General features: G+C 43.9%; 1 protein-coding gene across 1 annotated transcript in view; it reads left to right on the forward strand.

The window, feature by feature from the left end:
- ANOS1 (anosmin 1) overlaps nucleotides 1-19381 on the forward strand; it is a 174087-nt gene that overhangs the window by 81998 nt on the left and 72708 nt on the right. The gene's annotated exons all lie outside the window — the stretch shown is intronic.

The raw sequence follows: 19381 nt of genomic DNA on the forward strand, positions 1-19381 counted from the left end.
CTAACAAAGGACATTAGTCTAAGGGTTTATGAAAGCTGGTGTTAAGGAACAAGTTAGTTTAAAGCATAGACAAAACCATATACTTTGTCCTTGCTTTAACAAAGTGTTGATAAACCCCCCTCAAAGCTTCTCTACAGTATAGTGTTCTATGTACTTAATGAGTGTAAAAAAATATGTGTGCACTAACAAAATCAAAATGTGTTTAATAGGCTGTAGCATTGCATATTAAACATTTAAAATATGTGAACAAGGCATACAAATGTGTGTATGTAGTTTCATTCCGAAAGGCTGACATGTGATGTAATAATATCAAGCTTATCCTTTATCTCTTATAGTGAATAAATATATATAGCAATGTAAAGTTGCAGTCTAGAGAAATGACAGTTCATTATGTTACTACTTCCCTCCCAGCAAATGTTCAGTGAATAGTCTGACATCAGTTCATTGTTCAACTACTCACAGCAGGCTCTCAACACTCAATGAAAGGCTCTTACAAAGCAGATGCTTTTTACCTGGAGGATAAGAGGCTAATTGTGCTCTCTTTATTGCCCTTTCATTATCTAAAGAAAGTGATACTAAAGAGTAGTTGGACATTATAAAAGACACATTATTAAAGTCAGGCATGTCCAATTCTGCAAATGTAAGGTACTTCTCAGTGACTGGAAACTAGTCATTAGGAGGGCATGTTGTTCAGACCAGGAAACCATGTATATATCACACCCTTTCATTACTTGATAAATTAAAGGAAATACCTAGCTTAATAGTACTAATGATATCAACCACATCTGGCAGTGTATATTGGTCTAACTGAAACATGCTGACACGTACTATCACTAATGAATTCATATGAACTAAAAGAAACATTCCAAAGCAGAATCCACTGACTTTGTGAGAACACAAGTAAAGGAGACTTGATATTTACAACAGAGTCTGCTCCGATTAGATGATTTTTTAATATAATTCTGTATTGCTGTAGTTGACTTTCAAATGAACATTTTTAAGTGTATATATCAGAGAATAATGGATGTAGTGGGACCCAGTGAGCCAGGATTTGCCCTTATTTCAATAAATTCCATATTTTATAACAGTAGTATCATTTAAGATACCTGTAAATAAAATCTAACATTATAACAGTAATGAAGCATTATTTAATAGTGGTGGACACTTTACTTTTGTCCTAAATAAGAAAATTAAGTTTAATAGACACAGTAAGTTGCAGATTAAGACCTTCTTGGGCAACAGTCTTTCAGTTGACCCCTTTCCCTGAGAGCAACTACCTACTGTATTATATTTCTGTGTCTGGTCTGGTTGTTCTCTGGTTGCTTTATTTAGATGGTGTCAAAATTAGTCTGAAAGCCAATTTGTGTACATAGAACACATTATTCTGTCACAGTCTATCAGAGAGTTCAACTCAGTTGAATGGATATATGTATCTGAGTTATAGAGATATATTTTGCCTCTTAGCACGTCACTAGTGGTTTTGTCTCAGTGTACCCTGGTGTACTATAATTCCAATCATTCCACGTTTACACACTGGTTATAACATACTTTTGTGTATTTTAAATAATCCTTCTCAATAAATGTTAACGTATGGGGGTATAGTGACTAAACTAAGGGTTTGAAAAAGTGGAGATGTTGCCTGTAGCAACCAATCATATTCTAGCTCTCATTCTGTAGAATGTACTAAATAAATGATAACTAGAATCTGATTGGTTGCTATAGGCATCATCTCCACTTTTTCAAACACGCAGGTTAATAAATTTACCCCATGAAGTTCAGAAAATAAGCATGGAGGATAAGAATTAAAATTAAAAAAGAGTGAGAAATTGGGAAAAGTTTCACATGAATATTGTAATATAAATCTATTATAACAGATTATATTATATCTTGTCACAAAATTAAGAAGCTCCATTCCAATGTGTCCCAGCGCTGATAACTATAAAGTACTCAACTTAGATTGCAAAATAACAAAGTAACTTTATGCACACGTTCTTAAGTCTTAATAAAACAACAATAAGCATACAATAGAGAAAAGCTAAACCTTTTGAATAGCCTAAGTGGTCCTGAGGCCCAAATTAATATTGCTCTAGTTCACTTCTGTTTGGGAAAGGCATAGATTTATCAACAGATAATAAGCGATTATAGCCTTTATCTTGACTTGATGAAAGAAATGTAAAGAACTGGTACATGTGCTGAATACATCCAAAAGACAGTGGGTGTCCAGCGGTGGAACTAGAAATCCTGCATGCCCTGCCAGCCTCCAGATGAACTGGGTATAATTATCAAAGGGCAAATAGCTTTATGGAGGGCATAAAAGGGTGTTTTACCCGCCAATAGGGCTACTACTGGCAGTAGCACTGTGGTAACTCCAGCCAGCAATAAGATTCATCGGGTTTTCTCCATCGGTAGGATTTCACAAGCATTGCAGCACATGTACTGCTGCAATACTTGTTTGACATCTCAAAATAAAGCATTTCTCTATGTTTAATTTTTTTTAGTTTATTTTTTTTTTACTTTTTACTTTTTGTACAAAGTGGAACTGAAAGCCTAAGTCTGGGTTTGCGCAAGCCAGCTAAATGGCATGTGCATATTAGCAGAGACTGTCACGGTGAAGAGGTAAGTTATTGCTCCGGGCCAGTATTGCTGAGGCAGCTGAAATCTTATAGAGAAAAAAATATATAAAAAAATCATACTATCGCCGTATTTTGATAAATATACCCCTATATATCCTGCCACCGCCTGTGGAAAAAGAAGTCCCATCCTGCCCTGTCAGACAGATGCTATTTCTGATAAACTTTATTCACCTCTGGAATTTTTGCAACTTTCTTGTTAAAACATATTTTTTTTATTTTGATTGCTTCAGATTGTAGGTGTAAAAATATTATTTTATGGATTATATAAAACAAGAAACTTCCTATATTAGAATTGTCAACTATTCATATTAATTATATTGAAAATGTTGTATTTTATTTGTCACAGGGCAGTTTTTGATTGTGTATGCCTGAGCTGCTGATTTTCTATCTGTTAAAATGATATATATTAAATAAGTATATAAATATATATAATATTATATAAGACAACAGTGCTAATTCCAGCCAATGAAGATTGCACAAATCGCTTTTATGACATTAACCTCATTGGTTAAATGCAGACTTTCCCTTTTCTGTAGATGTCAGTATCTATGTATATCTGTGAATATGTATCAATGTATATTTACTGCATTTCACTTGGCATAAGATAATTGTCAACTGTCACTAATTCCTATGAGTCCAGTTTTTTTTTACCCTGGATCGGTCCCAAATCCAACTGACCAATATAATTTCTCTTATTCTGTGCATAAGATGCTGTTCTCAATATAAGTTATTATTCAGATAAGGTAATATTATTTAAGAAAATATAAGCTTGTAGATATATTCAGTAATCATTTAAGAACCACGGTCACATAGCATCCACCCTCCAACATGCTAAGTGTTCCTCGCAAATATTTTCAAATGTTGACGAATATGGAATTGATGTGGTGAATTCTCTTATGAAGGAACATATTATTATGTTGTTTTAAATCATTTGTAGAAGATACAATTAAAAGGGAACAGATAGATAAATGAAATATATCCTTTGATAAATAAGTCTTGTTTTTTACCATAAACAAAAACAGCAAATAACTAAATATCACTAAATCTGAGGCCCTTCCTATCAACATACCTCAACCCTCTCTAGTGACTCTACAAAAACAATTCCCCTTTTTGTGGGTAAAGGAGTCTCAAATTTGGGTACATACCGCCTACCTTATCTACTATATTTGAAACTGAATCCTATTTTCCTCCACCTCTCTACCTTGCCCAAGAATTGGATTAACCACGAGGTCTCCTGGATGGGCTGCATAGCGGCCTTTAAAATGATGTTGTTGCAAAAACGTATGTATATTTTCAGCGTATGATGGCCCGTTTCACACACTAATGATGACCTATGTGTGGAGACAGAAGTTCTGCCTTCTCAACCATAAACGTATGTCCTTACCTAAGTCACGAGGTGGCCTAATGCTCCCCAACCTAACACAATACCAAGATGCCTGCATATTGACCCACCTACCAGACTGGGCACTTCCTCAGGCCTCCAAACCTTGGGTAGACATTGAAAGGGCCCTGTGCCCAAACTATCCTTTAGCTGACCTTCTTTGGACTCCCAAGTCTGCCCACCCTCCAGCTGCTCATAGACTATTGTCCATCTCAGATCCCATGAAGGTGTGTGATAGGTTCATTGGACTGCACACAAATTTCACACTCCCATCCTGCAATCTCTGGCTTCAAGCGATATTCAAACTCATTCCGGATCTAAATCTCACCACCTGGAGAGAGAAAGGGATTACTTCCCTATCAGATCTGTTCCCCCAGAGCCTCCTTCTTCCTTTTATTTTGTTCCAAGACTGTTTTAGCCTCCCTGCCTCTGAGACATATAAATACTTGCAAATCAGTCATTGGGTGGTGACCGTTTCTAAAACCCCATAGTCTCTGTCTCCTCCACAAGCTTCGGTCTTGGATAGACTGACAAAGGACACCAATAAAAGTGTAATAACGTTCTGGTACCAATACCTCCATTCCTTGAACCCCTCCCCTGAAGCCCCAGCTCAATTACGCTTGGAAGCTGATATCTGTTTAACCCTCACCTTGCAACAATGGGAAAATATCTATATAACTTCCCACCATATGTCAAAGAGCATTAATCATACAGAAATGCAGGGCAAGCTCCTCAACCAGCTATATCTCACCCCGGACTGGGCACATACCATTTGACCAAGCCAAACAAAATTTTGCTAGCGCCAATGTACTCAGGTGGCGTTTTCCACGTCTTTTGGACTTGCCCGGTGCTTCAACTGCTCTGGGGCAAGGTTTTTGCCCTAACTTCCACTTTTCTGAAAACCACAGTCACTCCAGACCCTGCCTTATATCTTCTCCATGTATACCTGACTTCCATTCCTAAACATGACCGTTATCCTTTCGGTCATATACTGATATCTGCTAGGGCCCAAAACTGGAAGTCCCCTGCCTCCCGTACCATCACCCGAATCATCTAAAAGATTCAATATAGCAGCTTTGAAATAGAAACAATAAAGTTGCCTTTATCCACATCTGCATCAGCACCCATTATCAGATGGTTTTAATGGTATGAATATGTCACAGATGTCCCTGGCGTGCCTCAAGGTGCCTCCTAATCCTCATTCTCTCCCTCTCCAGTGGTCCTTATTGAATCACCCCAACCTATTGAACAAGCTACACCCTCCTGTTACCCTTGTTATATCACTAGTACTCCTTTGATCGGTAATATGGAGGATAATATTGCCTTACTGATCAGTCATTTTCTCTGTATGTAAATTACTAATATTAGAGTGTTTTTTTACTTGAGTGACTCCCCCCCACCCCCCCAACTTGAGGGCTCCCCTTGTATTTTCCCCTGTTTTGACCTTCATTTTTTTTAGTGATGAGCGCACTCGGATTTATGAAATCCGAGCCCACCCGAACGTTGCCGATCCGAGTCGGATCCGAGACAGATCCGGGTATTGGCGCCAAATTCAAATCTGAAACTGAGGCTCTGACTCATAATCCCGTTGTCGGATCTCGCGATACTCGGATCCTATAAATTCCCCGCTAGTCGCCGCCATCTTCACTCGGGCATTGATCAGGGTAGAGGGAGGGTGTGTTAGGTGGTCCTCTGTCCTGCTATATCTCGTGCTGTTCAGTTCAGTGCTGTGCTGTGCTGTGCTGTGCTGTGCTGTGCTGTGTTGTGCTGTGCTGTGCTGTGCTGTGCTCAGTCCAGTGGTGCTGTGTGCTGTGCTCTGTCCTTCTGAGGTCAGTGGTGCTGCTGGGTCCTGTGCTGTGTCCTGTTCAGTCCAGTGGTGCTGTGTCCTGTGCTCTGTGCTTCTAAGGGCATAGTTATTTCCCCAATATTCCCCTGTGTTTAAAAAAATAAAAAAAAGTTATAAAAAATATTAAAATAAAAAATTTAAAAAAAAAAGTAATTATAACTAAATTTGCAAAACCAATCCAGCAGTATAAGTCCATTGGTACTGCAATATTACCAAGTTCACACATTATGCAGTATCTTGTGCTACATATAATGGAGACCAAAAATTTGGAGGATAAAGTAGGGAAAGATCAAAACCCACTTCCTCCTAATGCTGAAGCTGCTGCCACTAGTCATGACATAGATGATGAAATGCCATCAACGTCGTCTTCCAAGCCTGATGCCCAATCTCGTAGTACCGGGCATGTAAAATCCAAAAAGCCCAAGTTAAGAAAAAGTAGCAAAAAGAGAAACTTAAAATCATCTGAGAAGAAACGTAAAGTTGCCAATATGCCATTTACGACACGGAGTGGCAAGGAACGGCTTAGGCCCTGGCCCGTGTTCATGACTAGTGGTTCAGCTTCACCCACGGATCTTATCCCTCCTCCTCCTCCCCCTCCCTACAAAAAATTGAAGAGAGTTATGCTGTCAGCAACAAAACAGCAAACAACTCTGCCTTCTAAAGAGAAATTATCACAAATCCTCAAGGCGAGTCCAAGGGTGTTGGTGGTTGTCAAGCCTGACCTTCCCATCACTGTACGGGAAGAGGTGGCTCGGGAGGAGCCTATTGATGATAGCTGGCGCTGTGGAGGAACTTGATGATGAGGATGGTGATGTGGTTATTGTAAATGAGGCACCAGGGGGGGAAACAGCTGATGTCCATGGGATGAAAAAGCCCATCGTCATGCCTGGTCAGAAGACCAAAAAATGCACCTCTTCGGTCTGGAGTTATTTTTATCCAAATCCAGACAACCAATGTATGGCCATATGTAGCTTATGTAAAGCTCAAATAAGCAGGGGTAAGGATCTTGCCCACCTAGGAACATCCTCCCTTATACGTCACCTGAATAACCTTCATAGTTCAGTGGTTAGTTCAGGAACTGGGGCTAGGACCCTCATCGGTACAGGGACACCTAAATCCCGTGGTCCAGTTGGATACACACCAGCAACACCCTCCTCGTCAACTTCCTCCACAATCTCCATCAGATTCAGTCCTGCAGCCCAAGTCAGCAGCCAGACTGAGTCCTCCTCAATACGGGATTCATCCGAGGAATCCTGCAGCGGTACGCCTACTACTGCCACTGCTGCTGTTGCTGCTGTTAGTCGGTCATCTTCCCAGAGGGGAAGTCGTAAGACCGCTAAGTCTTCCACAAAACAATTGACCGTCCAACAGTCGTTTGCCATGACCACAAAATACGATAGTAGTCACCCTATTGCAAAGCGTATAACTGCGGCTGTAACTGCAATGTTGGTGTTAGACGTGCGCCCGGTGTCCGCCATCAGTGAAGTGGGATTTAGAGGGTTCATGGAGGTATTGTGTCCCCGGTACCAAATCCCGTCGAGATTCCACTTCACTAGGCAGGCGATACCAAAAATGTACAGAGAAGTACGATCAAGTGTCCTCAGTGCTCTAAAAAATGCGGTTGTACCCACTCTCCACTTAACCACGGACATGTGGACAAGTGGTTCTGGGCAAACGAAGGACTATATGACTGTGACAGCCCACTGGGTAGATGCATCCCCTTCCGCAGCAACAGCAACAGCTGCATCAGTAGCAGCATCTACAAAATGGCTGCTCGTGCAAAGGCAGGCAACATTGTGTATTACAGGCTTTAATAAGAGGCACAACGCTGACAACATATTAGAGAAACTGAGGGAAATTATCTCCCAGTGGCTTACCCCACTTAGACTCTCATGGGGATTTGTGGTGTCAGACAATGCCAGTAACATTGTGCGGGCATTAAATATGGGCAATTTCCAGCACGTCCCATGTTTTGCCCACACCATTAATTTGGTGGTGCAGCATTACCTCAAGAGTGATAGGGGTGTGCAGGAGATGCTTGCGGTGGCGTGCAAAATTGCTGGACACTTTCGGCATTCAGCCAGTGCCTACCGCAGACTAGAGGCACATCAAAAAAGCATGAACCTGCCCTGCCATCACCTCAAACAAGAGGTTGTGACGCGCTGGAACTCCACACTCTATATGCTGCAGAGGATGGAGGAGCAGCAAAAGGCCATTCAGGCCTACACAGCCACCTACGACATAGGCAAAGGAGTGGGGATGCGCCTCAGTCAAGCGTAGTGGAGACTGATTTCCGTGTTGTGCAAGGTTCTGCAGCCATTTGAACTTGCCACACGAGAAGTCAGTTCCGACACTGCCAGCTTGAGTCAGGTCATTCCCCTGATCAGGCTGTTGCAGAAGCAGCTGGAGAAAGTGAGGGAGGAGCTGGTAAGCCATTGCGATTACACCAATCATGTAGCTCTTGTGGATGTAGCCCTTCGTACGCTTTGCCAGGATCAGAGGGTGGTCACTCTTTTAAAGTCAGAGGAATACATTCTGGCCACCGTGCTCGATCCTCGATTTAAAGCGTATGTTGTGTCTCTGTTTCCGGTGGACACAAGTCTACAGCGGTGCAAAGACCTGCTGGTCAGGAGATTGTCCTCTGAAGAGGACCGTGACATGCCAACAGCTCCACCCTCATTTTCTTCCACATCTATGGCTGCGAGGAAAAAGCTCAGTTTTTCCAAAAGAGGCGCTGGCGGGGATGCTGATAACATCTGGTCCGGACTGAAGGACCTGCCAACCATTGCAGACATGTCTACTCTCGCTGCATTGGATGCTGTCACAATAGAAAAAATTGTGGATGATTACTTTGCTGACACCATCCAAGTAGACATGTCAGACAGTCCATATTGTTACTGGCAGGAAAAAAAGGCAGTTTGGAAGCCCCTGTACAAACTGGCTCTATTTTACCTGAGTTGTCCCCCCTCCAGTGTGTACTCGGAAAGAGTTTTTAGTGCAGCGGGGAACCTGGTCAGTGAGCGGCGAAGGAGGTTGCTTCCTCATAACGTTGAAAAAATGATGTTTATAAAAATGAATAATCAATTCCTTAATGAAGTACAGCACTGCCCTCCAGATAGTACAGAGGGACCTGTGGTTGTGGAGTCCAGCGGGGACGATTTGATAATGTGTGATGAGGAGGAAGTACACACTGTAGGGGGAGAGGAATCAGAGGTTGAGGATGAGGACGACATCTTGCCTCAGTAGAGCCTGTTTAGTCTGTACAGGGAGAGATGAATAGCTTTTTTGGTGTGGGGGCCCAAACAAACCAATCATTTCAGCCAAAGTTGTTTGGTAGGCCCTGTCGCTGAAATGATTGGTTTGTTAAAGTGTGCATGTCCTATTTCAACAACATAAGGGTGGGTGTGAGGGCCCAAGGACAATTCCATCTTGGAACTTTTTTTTTTGCATTATATGACCAATCAACAGTCGTTTGCCATGTTAAAAAAGTAAAACCAAATTTAAACAAATTCAAGAAATTAAACCAAAAGTAAAATGCCCTGTCATAATTTAAAACAAGAGGTATTGACGTGCTCTAAAACTACTGTATTGTTGTTTATATTTTATAAACACTACACTTGAAAGCTTGAGTCTTGCAATGAAAAAGTAACTGTCCATTACATTGTCACTCACCGGACTGTGAGTGCTTCTTCCCGGACATTTAGGAACCGTGGCCGTCCTCCATCCTGAGGGACTGCGCATGCGCAGCCCTTTCTATACCTCCAGTGTATGTTCCTTTAACTCAATTGGCAGATCAGGCAACCTCCCTATATTAAGCACCTGTGGTCAACACCACGTTCCCTGATCTTGGAGTCTCATTCCCCATGAGTCTCTGAAGGTGTCCTGTGTTTCCTCGTTTATTCAGCCCAGCTGATTCCTGTGGTTTCCAAACCACTTCTACCTCTGTGGTTTCCAAACCACTTCTACTACTGTGGTTCCCATACCACTTCTACCATCTACTGTATCATCGTGACTGTGAGCTGATTCCTATCCGCTGCCTCCGTGCACTACAGTCTTCTAACCACTTCAACTCTACCTTGTATCATTGGGACTGTTAGCTGATGCCTATCCGCTGCCTCCGTGCACTACAGTCTTTCATTCACATCCACTCACCTGTTCATGATTGTGACTGCCAGCTGATTCCTATCCGCTGCCTCCGTGCACTACAGGCTTCAACCTGCAACTCGTCTGTGTTTCATCATCGTGACTGTTTGGCTGATTCCTATCCGCTGCCTCCGTGCACTACAGTCTTCAACCTGCAACCCGTCTGTGTTTCATCGTGACTGTTTAGCTGATTCCTATCCGCCGCCTCTGTGCGCTTCAGTCTTCAGCCCTTGTCAACTCTCCCGTGTTTCCTTGAGTCTGCTGCCACTATTGCTACCCGCTACTCTCCGTGATCAACTGTTCCAGTTCAACTCTGCTCCGGTGTCCCATCGTTACTGCACCTGCTGGTTGCTATTGGCTACCTCCGTGTTCCCGCAGAGACCCGCTGCTGTTACTTCTCAGCGCTACGCATCCATCTACTGCTGATCCGCTCTCCACGCCTTCCTGGGTTCCCTGCTGGTCTACCTACCTGTGCGCTGCACCTGCTAGACCACCGCTTCACCCATCCAGGGACTTTGCATCCTGCCGGCCTCCTGCCGTTCAGGTATCTCTGCACTTCTGTCTGACTGCCTTCTCCTGAACCACGGTATGCATACTTCCCATTGACTGTGCTGTGTATTGCATACCTTGCTGGACTGTGTTGGTTCTCCTCTGGAGTGTACTATCCGCTGAGTCTATTGCCATCATTGACTGTGTTATCTCATGCTGGATTACTTCAAGAGACTTTCTATATTGGCAGTGTTGTTCAGTCATTTATACATTTATATTGTGCATATTACTGTGGATCAAAGTCAAGGTGCCCGTGTATATATTGTGTTGCAGTCTCTCCCCGTGCACCTCCTCACATATATATTCAGTGGTACAACTTGCTAGTGGCAGACCACTGACCCCTGTTTCCAATTTCACCTGCTCCAGTATCCTCTCACATAGCAGTGGTACAACTTGCTAACGCAGACCACTGACTCCCCGGATACCTCCACTTGGATTCCATTCCTTCACTCAGACAGCGGTACAACTTGCTATCCGCAGACCGCTGACTCTCATCACCTCCTCGTTTCTGTTGGACATTCCTCCTCACTATAGCAGTGGTACAACTTGCTACCGCAGACCACTGACTACCTTCACGTGTCCTTTGTCCATACAGTTCCTCGTGTATTACTACCTCCATATTGCCAGTGCTGCTAGTCATAGACTTTCCTGAGCATCTCATCATCTGCTATTTCCTGTTCCGTGATCACCCTGCTACCAGAGTACCATATTACCACCTATACTGCTCTGGTAAGCCTATCACCTGGTGATCCCTGGGTAAAGACTCCTAGTGCCCGTGACAGTAAGATCAGGCCATGACAGACCCAGATACGGAACCTACCGCTAAAGAGATGCTGCAGCATCTGGTCAGCCGTGTGGAGCAACAGGATGCTCGCCAACAGCTGTTACTTCAATGTTACCAATCGTTAACCTCCCAAGGAACATCTGGACAGACTGTTACAGCTAATATTGAAGCTCCTGTGCTTTCCTCCGTTTCCCCAGTGCCATCCCAGGTGTCTACAGTTCCTACGCTTCACCTGCCTACTCCGTCAAAATACGACGGGGACCCCAAAACTTGTAGAGGTTTCCTTAACCAATGTTCAGTCCATTTTGAACTTCAACCTCAAAATTTTTCTACCCATCGTTCCAGAGTGGCCTATCTTATCTCATTGTTTTCTGGACAAGCCCTGGCTTGGGCCTCCCCTCTGTGGGAGAGAAACGATCCAATTCTACAAGATAGTGCCAAATTCATTTCCACGTTCCGAAGTGTGTTCGATGAACCAGGTCGTGTGACCTCCGCTGCTTCCAGCATCCTTCGTTTGCGACAAGGCTCCCATACAGTAGGACAGTATGATATTCAATTTAGGATCTTAGCCTCTGAACTTCAGTGGAACACTGAAGCATTAGTTGCCGCCTTCTGGCAGGGGCTCTCCGATAAAATTAAAGATGCACTGACTACCCAAGAGCTTCCTTCGTCACTAGAAGATTTGATCTCTCTTTGCCATCGTGTAGATATGAGATTTCGTGAAAGAGAGTCTGAGAAAACAACAGCTGTCAAAGCACCTCTTCGTTTAAACCCTCAATTTCGTCCAGCTCCATCCTCTGTGATTCCCATGGAGATAGGACGTTCCAAATTATCTTCAGAGGAAAGGAAACGAAGAGTAAAGAATAGACTCTGTATCTATTGTGCTGATTCCACGCATATGCTCAGCTCTTGCCCTAAGAGATCGGGAAATGCCAGGCCCTAACTAGTTCTGGAGAGGTGAAGTTAGGGTCCCTGGAGTCCTCTCCATTGTCTATGAAATCTAAAGTCTGCGCTTTTGATGTTACGATTTCCTTTGCTACCAAATCCTTTGAGTCACAGGCATTGATTGATTCCGGAGCAGCAGGAAATTTCATTTCTAAATCACTAGTGAATCAATGGTCCCTACCAGTGATCATTTTAAAAACACCCATTACTGTGACGGCTATAGATGGATCACGCCTCATCAATGGTCTCATCACCCAGAGTACGTCTCCAGTAACCCTTCAGATTGGTGTACTACACCATGAAGAAATTTCGTTTTTAATTCTTCCAGTTACGACAAGTCCGATTGTCTTAGGCCTTCCATGGCTTCAGTGTCACTCTCCCCAGATTGACTGGCGCACCCCTCAAGTTACGTCTTGGGGGTCTGAATGTCACCATCGTTGTCTCTCTCAAGTTATTCCTCTTAAAGTACAGCGATCTTCCATCTCATCTTCCTCCCCGGGACTCCCTCCTCAGTATGCTTCATTTGCCGATGTGTTTGATAAAGCTCAGTCTGAACGTCTTCCTCCTCATCGTTCTTGGGATTGTCCGATCGACCTTCTACCTGGCAAGACTCCTCCCAGGGGTCGGGTCTATCCTCTCTCGTTACCTGAAACTCAAGCCACATCTGAGTACATACAGGAGAATCTCCAGCGTGGGTTCATTCGACCTTCCACCTCTCCCGCTGGAGCTGGGTTCTTCTTCGTCAAAAAGAAGGATGGATCATTACGCCCTTGTATAGATTTTCGTGGACTCAACGCCATTACTATCAAGAATCGGTATCCCATTCCGCTGATCACTGAGCTATTTGATCGCATCAAGGGAGCTCGGATATTTACTAAGTTGGATCTTCGTGGTGCCTACAATTTAATTAGAATCCGTTCCGGTGACGAATGGAAGACCGCGTTTAACACCAGAGATGGGCATTACGAATATTTAGTAATGCCCTTCGGGCTGTGTAATGCCCCCGCTGTTTTCCAGGGTTTCATCAATGAGATCTTTCGGGACTTATTATATGTATGTGTCGTTGTCTACCTGGACGACATATTGATCTTCTCACAGGACCTGCCTTCTCATCACCAACATGTGGCAGAGGTCCTCTCCAGACTACGGAAAAACTCGTTGTTCTGTAAATTGGAAAAATGTTCATTCGAGTTACCCCAGATTCCATTCTTGGGGTATATAGTTTCCGGAGTTGGCCTGAAGATGGATCCAGACAAAGTTAATGCTGTACTACATTGGCCTCAGCCAACTACTCTTCGTGCCATCCAGCGTTTTTTAGGTTTTGCCAATTACTATAGACGCTTCATTCAAGACTTTTCATCCATTGCATCTCCCATTGTGGCCCTAACTCGGAAAGGGGCTAATACTAAGCAATGGTCATCTGAGGCTCTCCAAGCCTTTCAAATCCTCAAAGAGGCCTTCTCGTCTGCTCCCATTCTGCGACAGCCTGATGTGACACTCCCCTTCTTCCTAGAAGTAGATGCCTCTAATGTGGGCTTAGGAGCTATTCTCTCCCAACGCTCGGAGCAACAAAAATTACATCCTTGTGCCTTCTGCCCGCAGAGAAAAATTATACTATCGGGGACAAGGAGTTGCTGGCCATCAAAGCTGCATTAGAGGAATGGAGATACTTGTTGGAGGGAGCTCGCCATCCGGTGACGATCTTCACGGATCATAAGAACTTGTCATATTTGCAATCTGCCCAATGCTTGAACCCTCGTCAAGCAAGATGGTCTCTTTTCTTTTCCCGTTTTGAATTAATTATAACCTTCAAACCAGCCGCTAAGAACAAGAAAGCTGACGCTCTATCTCGAGCTTTTGTGACGTCCTCTGATGTAGAAGAGGTTCCCAACCATACTATTCTAGACCCCAAATGTATTTCTCTGGCTGCTTCATCCACCAAAATGCTACCATTTGGGAAGACCCTCGTGCCTCCTACTCTGAGGAGGAAAATCCTTTCGTGGTTCCATGCCTCTCGTTTTTCTGGACACGCCGGTGAACACAAGACCTTTGAGATTCTCTCTCGAAGGTACTGGTGGCCTTCAATGAGGAGAGACGTCAAAGAGTTTATTGCTTCCTGTGATTTATGTTCTCAGTTCAAATCCTCCCGCAGAACTCCAGCAGGGTTGCTGCGACCGCTACCCATTCCGTCCAAGCCTTGGACCCATATTAGTATGGATTTCGTTACTGATTTGCCACCAAGTAAGAATCACAATACTATTTGGGTAGTGGTAGACAGATTTTCGAAGATGGCCCATTTCGTCCCTCTGTCCGGTTTACCTTCCTCGTCTACTCTGGCTGAACATTTCATTAAAGAAATCTTCCGCATCCATGGATGTCCGTCTGAGATTGTGTCGGATAGAGGAGTACAATTCGTTTCCAGATTCTGGCGGGCCCTTTGTAAAACCTTGGGCATACGATTAGCACTCTCATCGTCTTACCATCCGCAATCTAACGGACAAACGGAACGAGTCAATCAAGATCTTGAGACTTTTATTAGGATGTTCTCTTCAGCCAACCAAGACAACTGGGTAGAATTGCTCCCTTGGGCTGAATTCGCCCATAACAACATGTACCATGAGTCATCATCCAAAACTCCATTCTTTGTGGTCTACGGTCACCATCCGTCTTTTCCGGAATTTCCTGCCCTCCCGCCCACCCAAGTTCCTGCTGTGGAGACTGCTTGTCAGACCTTCAAAAATATCTGGTCTCAGGTCAAAACCTGTTTAAAGAAGACATCTAATAAATATAAGTCTTTCGCAGATAAGAAGAGGCGGGCTATTCCACCACTAAAAATTGGAGATCGTGTCTGGTTATCTACCAAAAATATTCGTTTGAAGGTTCCATCTATGAAATTCGCCCCTCGTTTTATTGGTCCATATAGGATCATTCAAGTTATCAATCCAGTATGTGTTAAACTTCTTCTTCCTAAGAATCTTCGGATTTCCAATGCCTTCCATGTGTCCTTGCTCAAACCTCTCATCATCAACCGTTTCTCGACTCCTCCCTCAGCACCGCAGCCAGTTCAAGTTCATCAGGAGGAGGATTTCGAGATTACTGAGGTATTGGATGCAAAAATTTCGCGAGGAGTCCTCCGTTTCCTCGTTCATTGGAAGGGCTTTGGTCCTGAAGAGCGTTCATGGATCAAAGCTGAAGATCTTAATGCTCCTGCCCTTCTGAAGAAGTTTTATTCCAAAAATCCGGACAAGCCCGGTTCCAGGCGTTCTGTGCCCACCTTTAAAAGGGGGGGTACTGTCACTCACCGGACTGTGAGTGCTTCTTCCCGGACATTTAGGAACCGTGGCCGTCCTCCATCCTGAGGGACTGCGCATGCGCAGCCCTTTCTATACCTCCAGTGTATGTTCCTTTAACTCAATTGGCAGATCAGGCAACCTCCCTATATTAAGCACCTGTGGTCAACACCACGTTCCCTGATCTTGGAGTCTCATTCCCCATGAGTCTCTGAAGGTGTCCTGTGTTTCCTCGTTTATTCAGCCCAGCTGATTCCTGTGGTTTCCAAACCACTTCTACCTCTGTGGTTTCCAAACCACTTCTACTACTGTGGTTCCCATACCACTTCTACCATCTACTGTATCATCGTGACTGTGAGCTGATTCCTATCCGCTGCCTCCGTGCACTACAGTCTTCTAACCACTTCAACTCTACCTTGTATCATTGGGACTGTTAGCTGATGCCTATCCGCTGCCTCCGTGCACTACAGTCTTTCATTCACATCCACTCACCTGTTCATGATTGTGACTGCCAGCTGATTCCTATCCGCTGCCTCCGTGCACTACAGGCTTCAACCTGCAACTCGTCTGTGTTTCATCATCGTGACTGTTTGGCTGATTCCTATCCGCTGCCTCCGTGCACTACAGTCTTCAACCTGCAACCCGTCTGTGTTTCATCGTGACTGTTTAGCTGATTCCTATCCGCCGCCTCTGTGCGCTTCAGTCTTCAGCCCTTGTCAACTCTCCCGTGTTTCCTTGAGTCTGCTGCCACTATTGCTACCCGCTACTCTCCGTGATCAACTGTTCCAGTTCAACTCTGCTCCGGTGTCCCATCGTTACTGCACCTGCTGGTTGCTATTGGCTACCTCCGTGTTCCCGCAGAGACCCGCTGCTGTTACTTCTCAGCGCTACGCATCCATCTACTGCTGATCCGCTCTCCACGCCTTCCTGGGTTCCCTGCTGGTCTACCTACCTGTGCGCTGCACCTGCTAGACCACCGCTTCACCCATCCAGGGACTTTGCATCCTGCCGGCCTCCTGCCGTTCAGGTATCTCTGCACTTCTGTCTGACTGCCTTCTCCTGAACCACGGTATGCATACTTCCCATTGACTGTGCTGTGTATTGCATACCTTGCTGGACTGTGTTGGTTCTCCTCTGGAGTGTACTATCCGCTGAGTCTATTGCCATCATTGACTGTGTTATCTCATGCTGGATTACTTCAAGAGACTTTCTATATTGGCAGTGTTGTTCAGTCATTTATACATTTATATTGTGCATATTACTGTGGATCAAAGTCAAGGTGCCCGTGTATATATTGTGTTGCAGTCTCTCCCCGTGCACCTCCTCACATATATATTCAGTGGTACAACTTGCTAGTGGCAGACCACTGACCCCTGTTTCCAGTTTCACCTGCTCCAGTATCCTCTCACATAGCAGTGGTACAACTTGCTAACGCAGACCACTGACTCCCCGGATACCTCCACTTGGATTCCATTCCTTCACTCAGACAGCGGTACAACTTGCTATCCGCAGACCGCTGACTCTCATCACCTCCTCGTTTCTGTTGGACATTCCTCCTCACTATAGCAGTGGTACAACTTGCTACCGCAGACCACTGACTACCTTCACGTGTCCTTTGTCCATACAGTTCCTCGTGTATTACTACCTCCATATTGCCAGTGCTGCTAGTCATAGACTTTCCTGAGCATCTCATCATCTGCTATTTCCTGTTCCGTGATCACCCTGCTACCAGAGTACCATATTACCACCTATACTGCTCTGGTAAGCCTATCACCTGGTGATCCCTGGGTAAAGACTCCTAGTGCCCGTGACATACATGAATATTTGCAACAGGGACAATTTTAGGGTTAAGAAAGTCAACTAATAACACTTCGACGCTGTCTGTCTTTATAAACACTACACTTGGAAGTTGGAGAAGGTATTGTGGCCCCGGCACCAAATTTACTACCGGGGCCACTCCACTGTGCAGTCCATATTTAGGTGTATCAGATATTAAACAACGGTGACAGTTGATGCCCAATTTTTTAATTATATTGTTGGCGCTGTAAAAAATTGTGTTCCGGGCACACCACACTACGCAGTCCATACCCTTTTTTGGTGGAATTCTGACCCGTGGAGGGTTTTTTAATTATATTGTGGCCTCGGTACCAAATTGTGTACCGGGGCCACCACACTACGCAGTCAAGATAGATAGATGCGTATCATTGATAAAGTACATTCAGTGGTGTGGGGCAAATTGAAAAATATTCAAAATGCACTGACATTATCAAAAACAAGAGGTTTTCACACGCTGAAACTCCAACATGTATATGATGGAGAGGATGGAGGAGCAGCCGTATGTGAAGTGTAATGCAGACCTGTTGAAGGTTTTTTTATATATTTTATTGTGGTGCCCAGTGCCCACTACTCTACGCAGTCCAGATACTATTTTTGGGTGTAATTCTGACCTGTTGAAGGTTTTCTATATATTTTTTATTGTGGTGCCCAGTGCCCACTACTCTACGCAGTACAGATACTATTTTTGGGTGTAATGCAGACCTGTTGAAGGTTTTCTATATATTATATTGTGGTGGCCAGTGGCCAGTCCTCTATGCAGTCCAGATACTATTTTTGGGTGTAATTCTGACCTGTTGAAGGTTTTCTATATATTTTTTATTGTGGTGCCCAGTGCCACTACTCTACGCAGTCCAGATACTATTTTTGGGTTTAATTCAGACCTGTTGAAGATTTTCTATATATTTTTTATTGTGGTGCCCAGTGCCCACTACTCTACGCAGTCCAGATACTATTTTTGGGTGTAATTCCGACCTGTTGAAGGTTTTCTATATATTTTTTATTGTGGTGCCCAGTGCCCACTACTCTACGCAGTCCAGATACTATTTTTGGGTTTAATTCAGACCTGTTGAAGGTTTTCTATATATTTTTTTATTGTGGTGCCCAGTGCCCACTACTCTACGCAGTCCAGATACTATTTTTGGGTTTAATTCAGACCTGTTGAAGGTTTTCTATATATTTTTTATTGTGGTGCCCAGTGCCCACTACTCTACGCAGTCCAGATACTGTTTTTGGGTGTAATTCTGACCTGTTGAAGGTTTTCTATATATTTTTTATTGTGGTGCCCAGTGCCCACTACTCTACGCAGTCCAGATACTATTTTTGGATGTAATTCTGACCTGTTGAAGGTTTTCTATATATTATATTGGGGTGGCCAGTGGCCAGTCCTCTATGCAGTCCAGATACTTGTTTGGTGGAATTCAGACCAGTTGAGGGTGTATTTATTTTATTGTGGCCCCGGTATCAAATTGGGTACCGAGGCCACCCCACTACGCAGTCCAGATACTTGTTTGGTGGAATTCAGACCAGTTGAGGGTTTTATTATTATATTGTGGGGACCACTCTATACACACTACCACTCTATACCACTCTATTTAATACTTTAATTCTATTTAATACTTTAATTCTATTACTAAATCCCATAAAGAGGAACTGCAGCTTCTATTTAATACTTTAATTCTATTAGTAGTTACCATAAAGAGGAACAAAATAAACCAATTTTACCAAAACTATAATATGACTTACAAACACTACACTTGAAAGATGGTGCCTTTAAATGAAAAAGTCAGTCTTCATTGCACGACTATGTGCAACAGGGACAGTTTTTTGGTTTACAAAGTCAACCAATAACACTTCGACCTTGTCTGTCTTTAACATACTTGATGGGATCTCAATGACGAATGGTCTGTACCATGTTTGGAGGAGGTATTGTGGCCCCGGTACCAAATTGGGTACCGGGGCCACTCCACTATGCAG

Source organism: Mixophyes fleayi, chromosome 2 (genome assembly GCF_038048845.1).
Source record: "Mixophyes fleayi isolate aMixFle1 chromosome 2, aMixFle1.hap1, whole genome shotgun sequence".
NCBI classification, from domain to species: Eukaryota; Metazoa; Chordata; class Amphibia; order Anura; family Limnodynastidae; genus Mixophyes; species Mixophyes fleayi.